The 18,862-nt window shown below is 46.6% G+C and overlaps 1 long non-coding RNA gene across 1 annotated transcript; it reads left to right on the top strand.

Annotated features, from left to right (window-relative positions):
• The first annotated feature begins 11,692 nt into the window (after positions 1 to 11,692).
• LOC119810314 lies at positions 11,693 to 18,002 on the top strand. The gene is made up of 2 exons (XR_005284734.1): positions 11,693 to 11,820; positions 17,770 to 18,002. It is a non-coding gene; the product is annotated as an uncharacterized LOC119810314 (long non-coding RNA).
• Positions 18,003 to 18,862: the final 860 nt, after the last annotated feature.

Here is an 18,862-nt window from a genome sequence, read left to right as displayed (position 1 = left end):
AAAAAAAAAAAAAAAGAGTGTTTGGACACTAGATACCAAATGTGCTCATTGGCCCTGTAGCATCATGTCTCTCAAATACTTCATTACTCCCAAAGTCCAGAGCAATGCTTACTTTTTTCTTATCTGTGTATATACTGAAAACTATTCATGTCAACATCCCTTTCCAGCCCAGGGATACCTAGCCTTTCTGTTATCCTTAAAATAGCCCTCTACCTGATTGTTTTCCGACTCGGACTCACTACCCACCTGCCATCTCTGTTGCTGGTTCCTCTCTGTACTCTCTCCTCTAGCTGCTGGGGCATTGACGTCCCATTCTGGGCCCCAATTCCACTGTAGTCCACCCTCCTTTGGTCTAAATGAACTCTGCCATCCCATTTTCCCAGCTTCTTTGTTCTCTTGTGGCTCTGAGGGACACTTGGCTGTCCCTGATGCCCCAGTGGACACCGTCCTTCTCTGGCTGGGCTCTGTATCTCATGACAGGTGACAATCTTCACAGACAGACACCTTTACCCTTTACCACCCTGCTCAGGCTGCTGTCATTTTCAGTGTGGCTAAGTAGATTGTTTTAAAGAAAATGTTCTTGGCTTTTTGGGCTTATAAAAAAAAAAACTGCGGGTAGGGGCATGAGGTGGCCAAACTCTGAAAAAAAAAAAACCACCCAAAAACCAAATAATAACTGAATCCGGAAAACAAAGTCGGCAGACAGTGTTTGGTTGTTTTGAGTATGTTAAGAACGCCAGGATGAAATTCATTGCTCTTCCTTTTCCTTCATGTTCGCAAATTGAGGCAAGCTGTATGGTGGGGGCAGTGGGGGGGGGGGAAGTCTGGCTGGTGGTACCTCATGGAGAAGTCTGAGACGCCGTCCCCAAGGCTCACATACCTGTGGAGGGTCTGCAAGACCGGAGAGGAAGGCAGCAAGCAGCACATTCAGGAAGAAGGAAAGTTTTCTGCATTGGTTTCATGAGTTCTGATCTAGACGTAGGTATCTCGAATAAGGAGTAAATGGAGAATTGGGGAGCCTGCCAAGGGTCCAGGGAGAGGGAGCTGAGGAGAGATGCTTCTGGCAGACCAGGTGACTTCAAGGTGGAAAGAAAAAAATTAATCCAATTTCATGTAAGTGCATTTCCTCTGGGCCCAGGATCACAGGAAATGCAATTTGTCTGAAAGGACAGAGTGGATTTCATTTTCTGGTTACCACTTTTCCTACGCTGGTAAGACAGTGTTACTTCAAAGGCCTGGGCTGGGGAGTGCTTCCTGGAAGGGTGAGCAGATCTGAACGGCTGGCGGGGCTTGTCCGGCTTTAGAAGCACCCACCCCATGGGGAGGCCAATCTAGGGAATTACCGGACCCTGCCTGCTGGGCTGGGGGCCTGGTGAGGTGGTGGGGGCGGGGTGGGGGGGGGGATTTCACAGTTCCCTAGCTTAATTAGAAGACAAAGCAGGATTGTTTCTAGCTTGGTTTCCCGGAATTTAAATTTAAATGAAGATTCCTGGAGGACGCAAAATCTCCAAATTGTTCTGGGTTTACCGTCCTTTTGAAATGTGTCGTGCATTCCTGGGCTGGAAGGTGAAGGAAATCAGGGCTCACTCCCCCCCCCCCCCAGACACACACACCCTTCCCCTATCTCTCCGTGTCAGGTCCCAAGTATTTGCAGGAGTTCCAATTACAGAGGAAACAGATTTCCTATCTGGTCTTGTCAGTGCAGTGTGCTCTTAAATGTTCCACATGGAATCAGGGAAATTATGATTTGGAGGAGAAGTGCTGATTTTTATTGGGCATGACTTAACTCAAACTGTATCTTTCTATTTTTTTCCTTGCCCCCCCTTTAAGAATAATCACTTCAAAATGATTAATGATGCCTGAAGACACCGTCCTCACTTCCTGCGGTGAGATGCAGAACTTTCGCGCATGTCTGGGTTTGTAGGAGGGTGGGTTCCCAACTCCCGGAGACACTTGCCCATCCGGTCCAGACAGTTGTGTATTGTTCAGGAGAGCTGACTGAAGGCGGGGGTGGGGGGTGGGAGGCTGTTGCAGAGTGGGGACCACGTCCCCTCAGGGAGGGACGGCGTCTCTCCAGTTACAGAAAGAGAGAGAAAGAGAGAAACTGGTTACCTCTCAATGTGCCAGGACGAGTTTGTCGCTGGGTTAGCAGGACCCTAATATTCATTCATTCTTTCCTCCTGCTCCCCCGCCCCACCGTGGTGTGTGTGTGTGTGTGTGTGTGTGTGTGTGTGTGTGTGTGTGTGTGTGAGTGAGAATTAAGAACAATAGCGTGGTGTATTTGAAAGCTGGTGGGATTACAGAAAGATCACGGGGTGGGGGTGGGGTGGGAATGTGAGAAACAAAAGGTCACCACCCTGCAGGGATTCAGCCAGCTCTGGTTGTCTAGGCAGAGCTTGCCCTAAGGAACTCTCCAGGGGAACATCCTGCCTCTTTCCTAGGAGCCTCCTGGGAAAGCCGCTGTCCCAGCACAGCCCAATGATGGCTCAAGCTGACTCCCACTCCCCACCCCCAACCCCTGCCAGCCCTGGAGGTTTCTGTAGCAGCTACAAGGGCCATTTTTATTAATCTTATTTAATAAAGACTATGAGTGATTCTTGTAGATGTCAAGGAAGTACTGAATACTGGTGACTGGTTCTCCTCGATTCTGAGAGTCTAGCATTTGTCATGTAAATGTTCTCCAGCCTTCTACTCCCCACTCTTCCCCCCTACCCCCTGCCCATCTATCTTTGCATTCCTGCTCTGAGGAAGGCCATTTGGTGAAATACCTACTACAAGTTTCCTTTTGTGGAGCTCAGCGCAAACAACAAGGATCGCTTCTGCCCACAAGGTGCTGTATGGAGGAGCCCAGCGCTGTTCAGAAGGGCTGACCACGTGGGATGAGCTAGCTTAAGAGAGTCAAGAAGGCCATCTGAATTCTCTCCACTCAAGGGCCATGCCAGGCTGTGAATGTGCACACATTGCCTCCACACTTGGGTGTGCAAGAGTCTCTCCTAAGCAGGTTCTTCACAGAAGGTTCCAGTGACCTTAGGATTCATCACCGTAGGCGCCTGTGAACCTTTACGGGAAATAACATATCATCTGTCTAGAAATAGGAAAAGCATTAAGTATTCTGTCAGGGTTGCCCTTCTATTGAAAAGTCAGATAGAGTGCACACACCTGCAATCCCAGCACTCGGGAGGCGGAGGCAGGAGAAGAGTGATCTTGGGTTGAAGGCCATTCCTAGGGTAGATAGTGAGTCCCCGCTTCAGATAAACACAACCACAGCAAAGTGTGAGACCAGCAAAAAGATGACGCCCCGCCCCCAATTCAAAAGCCTATCCTGGCTCCTCCTGAGCTGAGCTGTTCTTAGGTTGTGTTGTATAAATCGAATTCTCAGTGTGCAGAACTATCCCAACATCAACTGTATTAGAAATAGTAAGTGATTCGCGGCCGGGCTCCCAGGGGGTTAGAGCTGGGAGGGCTGATCTTTATGTTAATAGGGAGAGCACCTGCTTGAGCAATCTGGGAACACAGGCTTTCTTCCCACGGTGCTTTCTCCATGTGAATTAATCTGTTAGCTGGTATGTGTGTCAGTTTATTTAGGGACATGTGCGCTGACAATTGGCTTCTGACTGTAAAATATGGTCTTGGGGGAGATCATGATTAATTGCCTGCCTTACTACAGTGTGTGTATGTATGTGCGTTCGATGACAGGCATTATCAGTGTGCATGTGTCTATAAAACGAAAGGCAAGCAGTCATTAAGACATCGCAAGTGTGAATAAACAGACAGGCTCTTGGAGTTACCTGGACGTTTGTTCTCTTCACAGACAGTGAAAAGTTTCTGTACCTCATAATCCTCTCCGCCCAAATCAAACTGAATTAGAAAAAGACCAGAATGTTCCCGGATGATTTTCCGCCCCCCCCCCCGCCCCAAAAAAAACCATGTGTTTGTTTTTCGGAGGGGGGGCAAGGTGTGTGTGGGGGGGAGCAGTTCAAATATTCTGTGGGAGTGGTCTTGAACATCTCTGAGGAAGGAGTCCTGTTTACTGGGTTTTCTGAGATGAGACAGGGTTTGGGGATAAAGAGATGGCAGAGGGAGATTGAGGTTGTGCTTTTAGCAGAACTTTCCAGACTCTGGGTATATGGATGCCAGGACCTGGGGTGGAGCTTCCACCAGAACATTCCAGGCTCTTTGGATATAGGGACTAGGGTGGAGCCTAGGAGATCTTATTCCTCCTTGAATGCGTCATTTTCAGATCTGAGACAGGAGACATTTCATGGCAGAAATGTTCTCCTGCAGCACCCGGCATTGCAGCGGCACACACCTCATTTAAAAGACAGGGCTGCCGAGTGGGAAGGCGATTGCTTGTTGTCCAGCCATCTGGGTGCTAAGACAAGCTCCAGGCTAGCTTGAGTGGCATAGGGAAGAGTCTAGTTCAAGACAACAAACAAGCAAAACACCCCAAGCAAAGCAGAGCAGCTATGAAAGTAAACAGAAAGAAAGAAGTGGGGCTACATCTCAAAAAGATGTCTGTACGGTAACACGTTGTTTGTTTTCTGGTTTTTGTTTCTGTCTTTGAAAGCTGCGAGTGGAGGTCAACCCTGGATTCAAAATCATAACAAGGTAGAGTTCTGTTGGTCTCTTGTTAGAACCCAGAACAACACACGACTGGGTAATATAGTTCCCCACAAGACAAAATGTAGGCAGTTTACAGGCATGATTTCTGAATGAGAGACAGAAACAAACAGCGCAAGACATAGTGTTGCTTCCTTATAAAACCAACACTGTACTAGAAAAACAAAAACACTATCAGAGAAAGTAAAATGTTAAGCTTAAGAACTGGATGTTGTTAAAAGCTCACAGCATTGATAGACAGTTGGGCGCCTCTGCATCATAACTTTGGTCGGGGGTGGCATCCTGAAGACTCTTTAATCTCAGCATCGGCGTTCTCCATTGGAATATTGCTGTAGCATCAGAATCCGGAGTAAATTTAAGGGGTGAAAAAAATGGGAGCACACAGAGGTGGCCAACTGAGAGGACAGTCTCCCAGGATATGCACGCGACAACCCTGTCTGAATGCTGAGTGCCTGGCACACGCCAGATCACCTGATCCCCTGGCTTGTTTAAGAGACTGGCCTTGGGAGGTGGCTTTAATCGTTGTGTGGTTCTTCCAGGGGGAGAGACCTGGAGCTGGTCTCTCAGTCAAGCAGACTGCCTGGGGAAGGAGAACATTGCTGAGATGAAGAGGGTGAACGGAAATCTGGAAGAGAAGAACAAATCATCTCTAAGTTCAGGAAGACCAGAGGAGGCTGCAGCACAAAGGGCAGCTATGGCACTCCACCGGAGGCTGCCGCAGGGAGACCATATAAAGAGCAGCTTCTTGCAGACTAAGTGGTCAGAAGAATAACAGCGTTGCTGTGGCTAGATTAGGAAACCAGGCTGGGAGAAAGCTGGTGTTTAAGTGAAATAGGCGGTGACTGCCTCCAGTTCAGACGACGGCACAGTGACGGGCTTCTTTCCTTGCTTTCCCGGGAGAAGTACTCAAAGATCTTTCAATCCCTCAGCGAGTGTTTACTGGTGTCTACTAAGAGCTGAGTGGTAAGGAGCTGGAGATCAAAGGAGCAGCCTCTGCTCTGAAGGAGCTCTCCGTCTGGAAACTGGCAAAGGGAGGGGAGAGGTGAACAGCCGAGCCTAATATTGCGCGACAAGAGCCCTGTGGGAGGGAGGGCCACAGCTCTTGCCTTACAAGCTGGAGAAGTATTTAGGCCTCCTGGAGGGAACCAATGGCCAGGGCTAATTAGGCATTCTCCAGCAAATCCTGGAGGAACTGCCTTCTAGGCATAGAGAACAGTGAACTCAGGATGGAAAGGCATCTCCTCCATTGTCTGGGTACATCGGGAACACAATGGACGTGGTGCTGAGGCAGGACTCAGCAGCGGGTCAGCAGGTCTAGGAGAAGTAGCCAGAATGGCTCGAATGGAGTTTCCTAAGCACAGAGGTGATAGCTGAGGGGAGCAAAGAGCAGCTGAGGCTTGCTTGATGAACACTGGAAAGTGAGGTTTTGAGACCGGGAGGAAGGTGGCCTTGGCTTTCCTGGCAGGGTAGCCAAGGCCATCTGTGTGTGCCCTGAGCAAGAGACTCGAAGGAGGGTACAAAGAGGTTCCCTGGGAATTCCAGAGAGGAAATGAAAGGATTGCCATATTGTCATTATTTGAAATTCACAAAGACTTTCGTCAGCCACGTAACCGACTCTCACTGACACCCCAGCCCTACATCTGTTGATCTGCTTTTAAATGTGCTGTGATCGGCCCTCCCCGTATCTGCAGAGATGTAAGTGCCAGGCGTGACAGTCCTGGGTAGGAGCCAAGGCATATTGATTACATACTGTCTGTCCTCTTGTCGGGGCTTGTTTGTTCCAGAGTCAAACGTCACCCAACAGGAAGGCTTCTTTATGGAACTCCAGTCATGAGTCTTGGCGGGAGTTTGTTTGTGTTTGTACTCATTAATGTATATTTAAAAGGAAGTCCCCCATCCTTTCAAATCTCAAAGAGAAAAATCATACAGAAGATGCTGGGTAGCTGGCTCCAAGTACACTCGTCTGAACTCCGGAGGTTTCAATCCACACTGATTTATAGCGGTGCTGACTTAACTTTGGGTGAAGCATTTCCTAGACTCCAGCTGGGGTGATGAGCCCCCGAAACACACACAGCTATGATGATGAGCCCCCCAACACACACAGCTAGGGTAATGAGCCCCTGAAACACACACAGCTATGATGATGAGCCCCCCAACACACACAGCTAGGGTAATGAGCCCCCCAAAACACACAGCTGGGGTGATAAGCCCCCCCACACAGCTAGGGTCATGAACCCCCACCCCACAGCTAGGGTAATGAGCACCCCAAAACACAAGTTGGGGTGATTAACCCCCCAAAGCTAGGGTCATAACCCCCCCCCCACACACAGCTAAGGTGATAAGACCCACCCACACATACAGATGAGTGTGGTATTATCTCTGGGTGGTGTATGTGCATGTGTGTGCACAGGGATATGTACCTGTGTTTGTGTGTCTGCACAGAGGCCCGGGGAAGGTGCTAGATGCTTTGTTCTGTCAATCTCTACCTTACTCCCTTGAGATCTCTCACTGAATCTTGAGGAGGGCTTGTATCCTGCAACTCTGTGTAATCCCCCTGTCTCCACGCTCTGCAGCACTGGGGTTTCAGGTGTGTGGAGTCATGTTCAGGTAGGGTGCCGGGATCATGACCTAGGCTCTTACACTTATGGTGCTGACATTTACCCACTGAGCTATCTCCCACTGCACACCACCGTTTAGGTCCAAATAAGCAGTGATTCTTTTTTTTTGGGGGGGGGTGGTTCGAGACAGGGTTTCTCTGTGGCTTTGGAGCCTGTCCTGGAACTAGCTCTTGTAGACCAGGCTGGTCTTGAACTCACAGAGATCCGCCTGCCTCTGCCTCCCGAGTGCTGGGATTAAAGGCGTGCGCCACCACCGCCCGGCTTTAAGCAGTGATTCTTAACTCTCTTTTTGTATTTAACTTGCATAGTGAACTTGGCTAAATGAACTTTGTAAGTTCCCGAAAAGCTATGTCAGTTGAGGGGACCCATGAGTTCTACTGAGACCAGAGGGGCCAGAATATGAGACAATCAACACACAGGGAGTCTGAGGGAGTGAGTCTGAGGGAGAGAGCAGAGATGGCAAGTGGAACAGGTTTTGAAGGAGATGATTGACATTTGACCTTATTCGTGATAGTTTTTTTAAATATATTTTGTTTATTTTTAATGTGCATTGATGTTTTTTCTGCATGTGTGTTAGTGTAAGGGTACCAGATTCCCTAGAACTGGAGTTACAGACAGTTGTGAATTGCCACGTGGCTGTTGGGAATTGAACCTGGGTCCTCTGGAAGAGCAGCCAGTGCTCTCAACCACTGAGCCATCTCTACAGCCCCATGCATGATAGTTTTGCCATGGTACTTAGATTATTTTTAGCAAGCATTTAAATCGAATAAAATTTATTTCATTTTTTCCTCTCTCTCTCTTTCTTTTTCTCTCTCCCTCTCTCTCTCTCGCTTTCTCTCTCTTACACACACACACACACACACACATACACACACACACTCACAAATGAAGGAAAAAAAACCTTTTCAGAAGAACAATATGACCTATTGATGTAGATAATTTTTAGATTTGTAAGTTGACGTGAGAGTAATGCCCCCTCACACCTCTGTCTCTCACCACTGCCCCAAGGATGTCAAGGTCCTGTCACCTTACACGGCACAGTTCTCATCTCATCAGGCTAAAGATCTATCCATCTGTCTGTCTATCTAGCTGTCTGTCTATCTATCTATCTATCTATCTATCTATCTATCTATCTATTGATCTTTGGTTTTTTGAGACAGGGTTTCTCTGTGTGTCTCTGGCTGTCCTGGTACTTACTCTGTAGACCAGGCTGGCCTCAAACTCACAGAGATCCTCCTGCCTCTACCTCCCGAGTGCTGGGATTAAAGAAAGAAAGGCATGTGCCACCATCACCTGGCCAGGTTAAGGGTTTTGAAGAAAGCGTTTTTCTGATGTTATCTGGCTGGGTCAATGCAATCACAAAGGAGGAAGGTAGGAATGTTAGGAAGGCAGAGGGGGGTGGAAGCTGAGGGTCAGGAGATGGACATACAGACACCGAGGTCAGGGGGGTGGAAGCTGAGGGTCAGGAGATGGACATACAGACACCCAGGTCAGAGTGGTGGTGGCCTGGCTGGAAGGAGGCGTGAGTCAAAGGAAGCAGGCATCCAGAAATTGGATAAGACAAGAATGAGTCTCTTGAGACGCCTCTAGCACAAAATCAGTTCGCTAACATATCCTTACTTTAGACCCTAGCACCCACGCTGTCCATCTGACCTCACTATGTGAAAGTCATGCTGCTTCAAGCCGTTATGTTTGGAGCCATTTCTTATATCAGTGAGAGGAGACAAATATAAACCCAGCGAGTGGTCCTGACCCTCTGGATTTTGTGTTCTTCCTGCATTCCAGCTGTGCCCTTAATTTCTTAGGTGATAGTCATTCATTTTAAATTCCTTCATTCGTAAGCTGTGTCTTTGTGTGGAACCCAGTGTGTCTAACACACCAGACAAGGGCTCTACCCTTGAATCCCACCCCTGACCTGTAATTGCTTCTAATCACCCGCTTCTTTATTAGATGCGAGCTCCCTGAGAGGAAGAATGGCCCTATTCTGTCTTTGTGTCTCTGAGCTGGACACAGTGCTGGATACGGACTAGGAGCACCATCATTGGTTGAGCGAGCGGTCAAGTCAGCGCCTGAAGGGGGATTTTCAAGTGGATCAAAAAGAACTGTGGCTGTCCCCTTTGGCCTGGTAAGATTTGGGGGTCACTCTTTGAAGACAACGACCTTGGATAAAAATGGCTCACAGTAGAATGTGAGGGGGGGCCTGTTATTCCAACAGCTACTTGATTCTAGCTCTTTTCTTTTCTTTTTTAGTTTTTTGAAACAGAGTTTCTCTGTACTTTCGGAGCTTGTCCTGGAACTCGCTCTGTAGACCAAGTTGGCCTCCCTCTCACAGAGATCCGCCTATCTCTCTCTCCAGAGTGCTGGGATTAAAAGCCGCTGCCACTGCCCAGCTTCCAGATGTTTTCTTCCCTTATATGGAGACTGCCGAAGTGGTGGGCACACATGGGTGCGTGTGGGTAAGTGACCTTGGGTGGGCTATGAAGCCTTTTGTGGGGACTAAGCCAAGCAATAACCTCTCTGAGTTTTGTCCAAGTCACAGGGCCTGAGTATTTTTTTTTCTTTTTTTCTTTTTTTGGTTTTTCGAGACAGGGTTTCTCTGTAGCTTTTTATAAAGCCTGTCCTGGAACTAGCTCTTGTAGACCAGGCTGGTCTCGAACTCACAGAGATCCGCCTGCCTCTGCCTCCCGAGTGCTGGGATTAAAGGCGTGCGCCACCACCGCCCGGCCTGAGTATTTTTTGTATGTAGTCTTCCCCACATGAGTGGATTCTCCTCCAGCGCTCTGAACCTCACGAAGCTGGGGAGCTCTTAGTCTCCATCTAGCCTCTGCTCTCAGGGCCCAACCTTGATGCAGCCTTCACACTGCCTGTGGTCTCTAGGATGACTTCTGTTTGGATGCTGGCTGCTCTGAGAGCTGTTGGCAGAGCTCCAGCGAGCCCTGTAGTCTCTGCTGGACTTGATGCCAATAAAAGGTGAGCTCTGGAGAGAATTTTGCTTCTTAGGTTTTTTTGTTTCCCTCCTTGGTTCTTGCTAGGGTTCCCATGGAAACTAGAGGGTGTACCGTGAACTCACGATTTTGGTTTTCCTGTGTAAGCAGTTCTTGGGGTTCTCTGCCTGAGGGTGACGCCGAAAGTCTCTTCATCATCCCCATGCTAATCCTTCTTCCCTCTTTCTTTGTTACTCCTCTTTCCCCTTCTCTGCTTATGGAATTCTGCTGTCTCCAGCTTTTCCCCCGGGGCATCACCACCCCCAGCGCCCACCCTACCCCCATTCCCACCCTCTGCTTCTGCTTCCTTCTGATCCAGCTTGCCTTTGTTCCTGCTGTTGAGTAGCTGGTCGGGAGTTCACGCCACACATTTTCACGGTGAAGACAACTTCTTTTTTCAAAGAGGTCCCTGGGCGTTCAAATATTTCTAAAATGAAGCAAGCACTAGAGGAAGACACAGGGAGGATGTGAATCTGTCGCTGCACAGGTCCCCCGAGGTGAGAATGCTGGATGCCCACTTCCTCCTCTGCCAGGATAGTGACAGCTCCCCCCAAAACACATGCGGGGCAGAAAGACTGGTTTTCTCTGTCAGATGAAGGAATTTCCATATATAATTAAAATAATGTGGAAGGCATATATGGCCTACCCATTGAAACCAGGGACTTAGCAGATATTCATATACCCGCATACACAGCAAGCAGTGTCAGTGGACGTGGTGGAAAGACCGTAAGCACCAGCAGAAGAGATTAGGTTTGAATGGATAAGCAAATTTGGCATATGCATACAATGCGATATTAGCCTTAGAAAAGAATGAAATTCTGAAACAGGCTACAGCATGAATCAACCTTGAATATATTTTGGTGAGTGAAGTAAGCCAGATACGAAAAGATGGCTACTGTGTCATTTCTCCTATATGAGAGACCCAGAGCTGTCAAACTCATAGGATGTAGAGTGGTGGTCACCAGAGGCCTGGGAGAGGGACACGGAATTACTGTCTAAGAGGTCAGCATTGCTGCTCAATGAGACGATTGTATATGCACGCGCACACACTTAATCATCCAGTGTTAGTCTTTGAGTCTCAGCGGGACTGAACTGCACACTTAAAATGGCGAGAATGGTACAACCAGCAGCATAGATATCACAGTTCTGTTGTTTCTTCATAATTCATTTTTCTTTTGGTCCAGGGTTAGGAGAGAAGAATCAAAAGATGATTGGAGATTCACCTACTGACATAGCTGTTGCTTGTGTGTCTTCTTTCTATGCCATGCTGCTCATAAAGCTTATTAATAACACAGAAGCACACCTTCCTTCTAAGTAATTTTTCCCCTGTGACTTTTGTGCACCAGCCTAGGAAAGAAAACATCTTTATTGAGGCAAATGCATGCCAAAGTTACCAAAACAAGGCCCGTGACTGTGGCAACCCTTGGAACTGGGCTGGGAAACGTGGATTTTGCAATTCTTACACACGCGCTGAAAGACACTTCTTGTTTTGGGCTCCCTGACTTCATACATGAAGTATGTGACCTCCAGGTCTCCGGGCTCTCTGAAAGGGAACTTCGACAGGGACCAAACGAGCAGTGGGATTCCTCTCAGCTCAGGTAATTTTTTGTGGCTGATAGTTGTGTTAAAGTTTTGAAAAGCAAATACCACCTGCTTGCTTAACCCCAGAACGGGAGCTTGGGTGGAATGAACTCAAATTTGATGGCCAGATGCCCTGAGTGCTTGGCAGACTTATAGGGTGATTTTTAGTGAGTCATTTTGACATTCTGTGTCTGCATGCCACAGGGGAATTTAGGGTTGAAAGTGGCCCCCTCACACCTGCCAGTTTCCTTAGGGTGACCCAGGTTAAATTCCTCTCTGCAGTTTGGGGAGCAGGCATGGGATGAGACACATGCACCAGCTCGATTGTGACATAAAATCCAAACAACATGAAATCCTCAAACCTGTAAGACACTGCTTCCTTTGACCTATTTCAAATATCACACTGGGATTTAGCCCCTCCCTCTTTATTGCTCTCTTTCCCCTCCTTTCTTCCCTTACTCCTGTTCTCCTCTTTCTTGATTTCCATTATTTTTTTTGCAATTCATGCACCCTGAGTATAACATTCTTGCCCATTGATGTCTTCCAGACCTACACATGCATGACTCTAGCGTGTATGCACACACACGCATGCCACATACACACACACGCATGTCACACACACATACAAAAACATGCACACAAATGTGCTCATGAATGCATGAACACTCATGCACACCCATACACACACCAAATTACTCTCTGTCTCGCTTTTCTTTTTTTCTTTTTTAAAATTTATTTAACTTTATTTCATGTGAGTTGGTGTGAAGGTGTCAGATTCCCTGGGTCTGGAGTTACAGACAGTTGTGAGCTGCCATGTGGGTGCTGGGAATTGAACCTGGAACCTCTGAAAGCGGAGCCAGTGCTCTTAACCTCTGAGCCATCTCTCCAGCCTGTCTCTCTTTTCTTGCAATCCTTCAGGCATGGATCGTAGGTAGCTACAAGATTATATAAGGGAAAATGGAGGGAGTTGGCAAATAGACGGTTGATCAAAGTCACTTGAGAACAGAAAAGATGGAGATAGCATAGGAACGAGCCCACCCTTAACACTTTCCTAGAGCTCTCTTCAACTGTCACACACAAAAGCCGGGTCTCTGGCCTTGCCAAATACTAGGCCTACTGAGGAGCCCAAAGTGGGGAACAAGAAGACATGCTATGCCTATGCTTTCTTTTTTGAGGTAGGTCTCTAGTTCTGCTTGGGAAATACTGGATGTCTGAGGAGCTAGCTGACAGGCCAGGGGGGAGGCTGCAGGGAGAACCTTCCTGGGGCTGTGAGGAAGAAAGCCCAGTTTATTGGTTTCTTTCTGTGTCACTGACTGGACTCAGGTTGGTGTGATCATCTAAGAGGATGAGGTACTGTTGGGGAGCACAGGTAGATCAACAACTGACAGAAAAAATAATTGTAACATTTGAAATGTTGCTACGTATCAGTAGCAAAAGCTATAGTAATGATGATGTCACTATAGCTAAGAGACCAGCTAACTATTTTTACCCAGTGTGTTTTGAATCCTGTGATACATTGCTGTTTCCTTCGTGTTACGCTCGGGTGACAGCTACTATTGTTATGGGCAATATACAGGGCATCCCTCCTGGAGAGATAAGGCGATGCTCATTAAAGCACTGAAGTGACTGTTTGAACAGATATCCACGATTCATGAGTTGGGCAGCTCCGAACTGCAGGTGGCTTGCAGCTCCAGCCAAGGGTGGAGTGGGGGTGGGGGTCATACAGTAAGTATTGAAGCACAGTGAAGATATGACTGTCCAAAGTGGGGGCAGTAGCCTTCAGTCCTGGTTAGAAGCTAGCAGGCACTTTCTGGTAGATAAATCAAGTCTCACTCCCAGCTGTGATCCTTCCTGCTGAGTCGACTTTCTAGTTTGCTTAGATAGCATCCCAGGACACCGCAACTGCCACTGCCTCAGCCTAATGACCGCCCATTCAATTATCCTAACACTCCATTTTACATAGGGCAGCTCCAAGAATCTCTTTACCCGAAGACTGGATGACTAGGAGACAGATGCTTCATTACATAGCCATTATATCGCCTCCTTTGACTCTATTAATATTCTTGCTTCTCATATCTGACTGAGATGCCGCTCCATCCACGGTCACTATCACCAACAAAGTGACGTGTCATTGGGAAAAGATCTCTAGCTGTGGGTAGAAGAGGGGGACGACAGTCTTCTGTTCTTTCGCGGTGGCCAGTTAAGGTGGCGAGCCTCCCTTCCCATAGGCTGGTCGCGCTGACAACATCCGACAGGCATGTTTTAATTTAATGAGGTTGAGGAGGTAAGAAAGAGCAGTTTGGGGGTGTGGTTTTCTTGGGGTGGTGTGGAGATGCATAAAGGCATTTTTTTAATGGTGTTTTAGTTGGGCAATTACAGAGGTTGAGTAATTGAGTGTTTTGGATGGGAAAAGTCGACACTACAGTCGGGGATATGAGGATACAAAGAGAATGGCACAGTTGATGGGTACCTCGCACTGGGAGACCCAGCCACTAACAAACATCCTCCTGGCACTCTCTGGGTGATTCTTGCCCTTTCCCACTCTCCCTGCCTTGTGCCCTGGGTACTAGGCACATGAAGAGTATGTCCCGAAAGTCAGATGTGGGGTTAATGTAAGAAAGAAAATGAAACAAAGTAGAAGGTATTTTGTTTTTCAGGTATTCACCCTGTGCTGGCTAGTTTTATGTTAACTGGACACAATCTGTAGTCATCTGAGAGGAGGGAACCTCAATTTAAAAAATCATTCCATAAGATATGATTGTAGTACACGTTCTTAATTAGTGACTGATGGGGGAGGGCCCAGGCCATTGTGGGCGGTTCTATCCCTAGGCCAGTGGTATGGGTTCTATAAGGAAGCTGAGCAAGCCATGAAGAGCAAGCCAATAAGCAGTATTCCTCCACGGCCTCTGTATCAGCTCTGGCCTCCAGATTTCTGCTCTGTTTGAGTTCCTGTCCTGAGTTCCCTCAGTGATGGATTGTAACCTGGAAGCGTAAGAGAAACCTTTTCCTTCCCAAGTTGCTTTTGGTTATGGTGTTTCATCATGGCAATAGACCCTAACTAAAGTACTTCTCAGTAGCAAGCTATCTCTCTCCTCTCTCTCTCTCTCTCTCCCTCCCTCCCTCCCTCCCTTCCTCCCTTCCTCCCTCTCTCTCTCTCTCTCTCTCTCTCTCTCTCTCTCTCTCTCTCTCTCTCTCTCTCTCTCTCTCTCTCTCTCTCTCTCTCTCTCTCTGTGTGTGTGTGTGTGTGTGTGTGTGTGTGTGTGTGTTTGGTATCTACAAAGTCCACAAGTTGCTGACTAATTGTTAATTGTTTCAGGAAAACTTATTCTGAACTTTGGACAGTGAAGGAAGCAGATACAGGATTTGATTTTAGAGCCTCCTTCCCCCTTAAACTAGAGACCCTAGATCTAGCAGCATTTGTATTTTTAAATAAAGCTTTATTGGCAACCAGCTGTGATCATTTGCTTGTGTATTATCTAATTCTATTTACCCTTCAATGGCAGTGTGAATACTTATAGCAGGAGTCATATGGCTGAACTGTTTGTTACCTGACTTTCACAGGAAGAGATTGTGGGTTCCCACCTTTGACTATTATGCCATTGCTCAAGAACTAAGATCTTGGAGCAAAAAAACAACCATAGGAATCATCTTGTCTCTTTTTTACAGATAAGGGAAGCAAATTCTTTTATTGCCACAGCCAGTTTAATATTGTGTTTTAAAAGAAGATGGGAAAACTGAATGTAATTTGAAGTTATTACATGCCCTTAAGGAGAGTCAAGCTTTAAGATAGATTGGAAAGCTAACATTGTGACAATGGCCTCCAGGCTATTCAAAAAGTCGGCAGATGCTTAGTATTTTCGATCTCCATATAGGAAAGGTTCCCCCCGCCGCCCAGTTTGAATGGTTCATATATTGGAATCAGGTTTCCGAGGATGATTAGAGCCTGGAGATCTTTAAAACAGCTTAGGAACAGCTGTTCCAAATGACACAAGCTGAGAATGGCCACTATTGCCAGACAGCACCCCACCTCGTCTTTATTCCGTACCAGTTGGAAGCCAGGTACAGGTATCGTAGAAGTACATGAAGACCCATACTCAACTACATAATATGTATGCTTATTACATATGTAACCCTGACTACACTCAAAATCATCTGGAGGCTTGGGAGTTGCCTGCCAAGCATGGTAGAAGCATCTAGCATATGAGATGAAGGACCCCTTGACGATTGGGGTTCTGAAAGCAGTGATAGAGCTATTACTGTAGGCCTTAAGGAACTCCTCAGCAATAATTTCTAGCACTTGCAGATTCAGGGAAAAATGTGCAAAATATCGATTTGTCACAGCACATGTCATGGCCTAATGCAGTCACTATTAATGGAAGTCAGCTTCAAAATCGTTGAACGTTTCTTGGTGGGAAGTTTTTCTAACTCTCAGATGCTACAAGCATTGCTGTGCGCTGCATAAAGATGAACACATCCTGTGCTCTGCATGTTTGTAGACTAAAGCACCCCATGTACTGCATGTATGTAGACTAAAGCATCCTGTGCACTGCGTGTAGACTAAAGCACCCTGTGGACTGCATGTATGCAGACTAAAGCACCCCGTGTACTGCATGTATGCAGACTAAAGCATCCTGTGTACTGCATGTATGTAGACTAAAGCATCCTATGCACTGCACATCCTGTGGGCTCATGTAGACTGGAGTGTCCTTTGTACTGCCTGTAGACTAAACGGGAAATACACAGTGACTTTATTTTAACCGCGAGCTCTGAAGGGTAAGAACTATGTATAAATCTCACTATTTCCAGTTCTTAGCATAGCCTTGCACATTGAAGATACAGGAAAAACAATCCTTTTAGTGCAATGGGAGCAGAGCTGTCGTATCAGGTGTGCACTAAACATATATTCAGAGAAAGCAGCGCCACTGTGAGCTAATTAACACTCTTCTGCTGTCTGGGAGACAGTTACTTCCAGGTCTTGGTCTTACACTCTAGCAAGTTCATCTCAGCTTGGATCTGCCCACAGGTAGCTACCACGCTTCAGCTGCATATTTCTACAAGTCCACACGGTGTCTGGACAATAATCCTTGGAATTTATATTGAGCCTTTCATCTTTGAAGTTCAATGTTCTGGCTCTAATCTTTATGACTTCTTGGTGAAGTAGGAAGTCATTGTTTTGATTTTAATTTTACAGGCAGAGGTGTGAACATGTGACAGACATCCAGGTTCAAGGGTCTGTTCAGGGGCCCTGCATGAGTCAAAGCTGAGGTGGGAACAGAGATGGACATTTTGCAACCCTAAATTAAAGTTTCCGTTTTTGCTCTTTTTCAATTCAAAGGCAGTGTGTCATTGTCTCCCCCTTCTCTACCCCATAGGAAAGAGAAATGAGTAATGATTCTAGTTCACTCCAAATACATTTAAAGACAGAGATGGAAATCAAGCTGCAAAGTCTAAATTTTCTAAAATCTTTTCTGAAGTTCTTCTAATGTCTTTGGTCCAACTGCTGGTTTTAACTTAACTTGAATATATATAATTTCATTTCTCCCTTGGCCTGGCTGGTCTTAAGGTAGCTATTGTCAACTGTCCATGGTTTCACAGGCCTACTTTGCCCTGATGATTACCAGCCATATGGAGGCTCTAGGCAGAGTGCCTTTTCTCTGATCCTAATGCAGCAACAACACTTTCCAACTCAAGACTTTATAATTAAGGTGTGATGATTATTTGCAGGATAGTGTAGAGTTGTAATGAAGTTTGAAAACAAGTCTCTATGAATGGTAATAAAACCTAAGGGCGGGGGGGTGGGGCTGGACAGGTCCATGAAAGAATTCATGTTAGATGAACCCGTAATATCTGCTTCCTTGAAGTATCTTGTTAGCATTTATCAAGCAGTTAATGGTCTCAAAACACTTGACAGTTAATCCATGGAACATCCTTTGTAGTTAATTAAATATTCTGATCTGAACTTCCAGAAGCAGACACACCAAGCAGCCATGAGACTTGACCGGAAGGACAAGACAGGAAGCCGGTGCTGAAGTAGGCGATCAATAACCGCCTGTTCCCCGGAGAGATGCCTGTTTGTGCAGCTCTTCAGAACGCTCTTTCAGAGCCACGGTGAAAACCCAGTCAAGAAGAAAACTTTTTTTTTACTTGCACAAACTCATATTTGGCTCAATAAAAATGCACTTAATTTACATAAAAAGTATTCCTTGGTTGCTGCCAGACTTATTTGTGGAGACTAAGTAGGATGTTACCCACTCACTGGGGGAGCTTGGAGGTACCGGAACTTGGGCCCCCTCGCCTCATGCATTCTGAGGATCCTTAGGACATCTAAGTGCATTTGCTGGAGGTCCGACTGTGCTGCAGAAGGATCCGTGTTCCAGTTCCTCCAGCACCAGTGCCATTTTCGGAAACCCTCTGTACTGTGGTGCTGAGGGGAAGTATTGACAACATTATCCTGAGACATTTTTTTTTGTTTGTTTTTTTTCGAGACAGGGTTTCTCTGTAGCTTTGGAGCCTGTCCTGGAACTAGCTCTTGTAGACCAGGCTGGTCTCGAACTCACAGAGATCCGCCTGCCTCTGCCTCCCGAGTGCTGGGATTAAAGGCGTGCGCCACCGCTACCCTCCTGAGACATTTTTAAAACTGAAATGAATGATTTCTTTCTTTTGTAAACTCACTTAATACCCTTCTCTCCACTTCCATATTTCTTTAGTAGTACTTTATATTGATAATGCAGGGAGATCCAGGAGAGATTTTTATAGTGCATGCACCAAGATAAGACATAATCAATATATGAAGAAAGCTTAGAACAAGTGAACATTTTCAACTTTGGAGGAAAGGTAAAAACTTACACTTTGTCTTACATCTATTTTTACTTGAAATTTTGTTTTGTTTTGTTTTGAGACAGGGTTTCTCTGTGTAGCCCTGGCTGTCCTGGAGCTCACTCTGCAGACCAGGCTGACCTTGAACTCAGAGATCGGCCTGCCTCTGCCTCCTGAGTGCTGGGATTAAAGACATGTGCCACCACAGCCTGGTGAAAGATTTTTAACAACACTAAATGCATG

Source organism: Arvicola amphibius, chromosome 3, assembly GCF_903992535.2.
Source record: "Arvicola amphibius chromosome 3, mArvAmp1.2, whole genome shotgun sequence".
Lineage (NCBI taxonomy): Eukaryota > Metazoa > Chordata > Mammalia > Rodentia > Cricetidae > Arvicola > Arvicola amphibius.
Note: the sequence above shows the minus strand (reverse complement) of the source record. Positions and strands in the feature narration are given on the sequence as shown.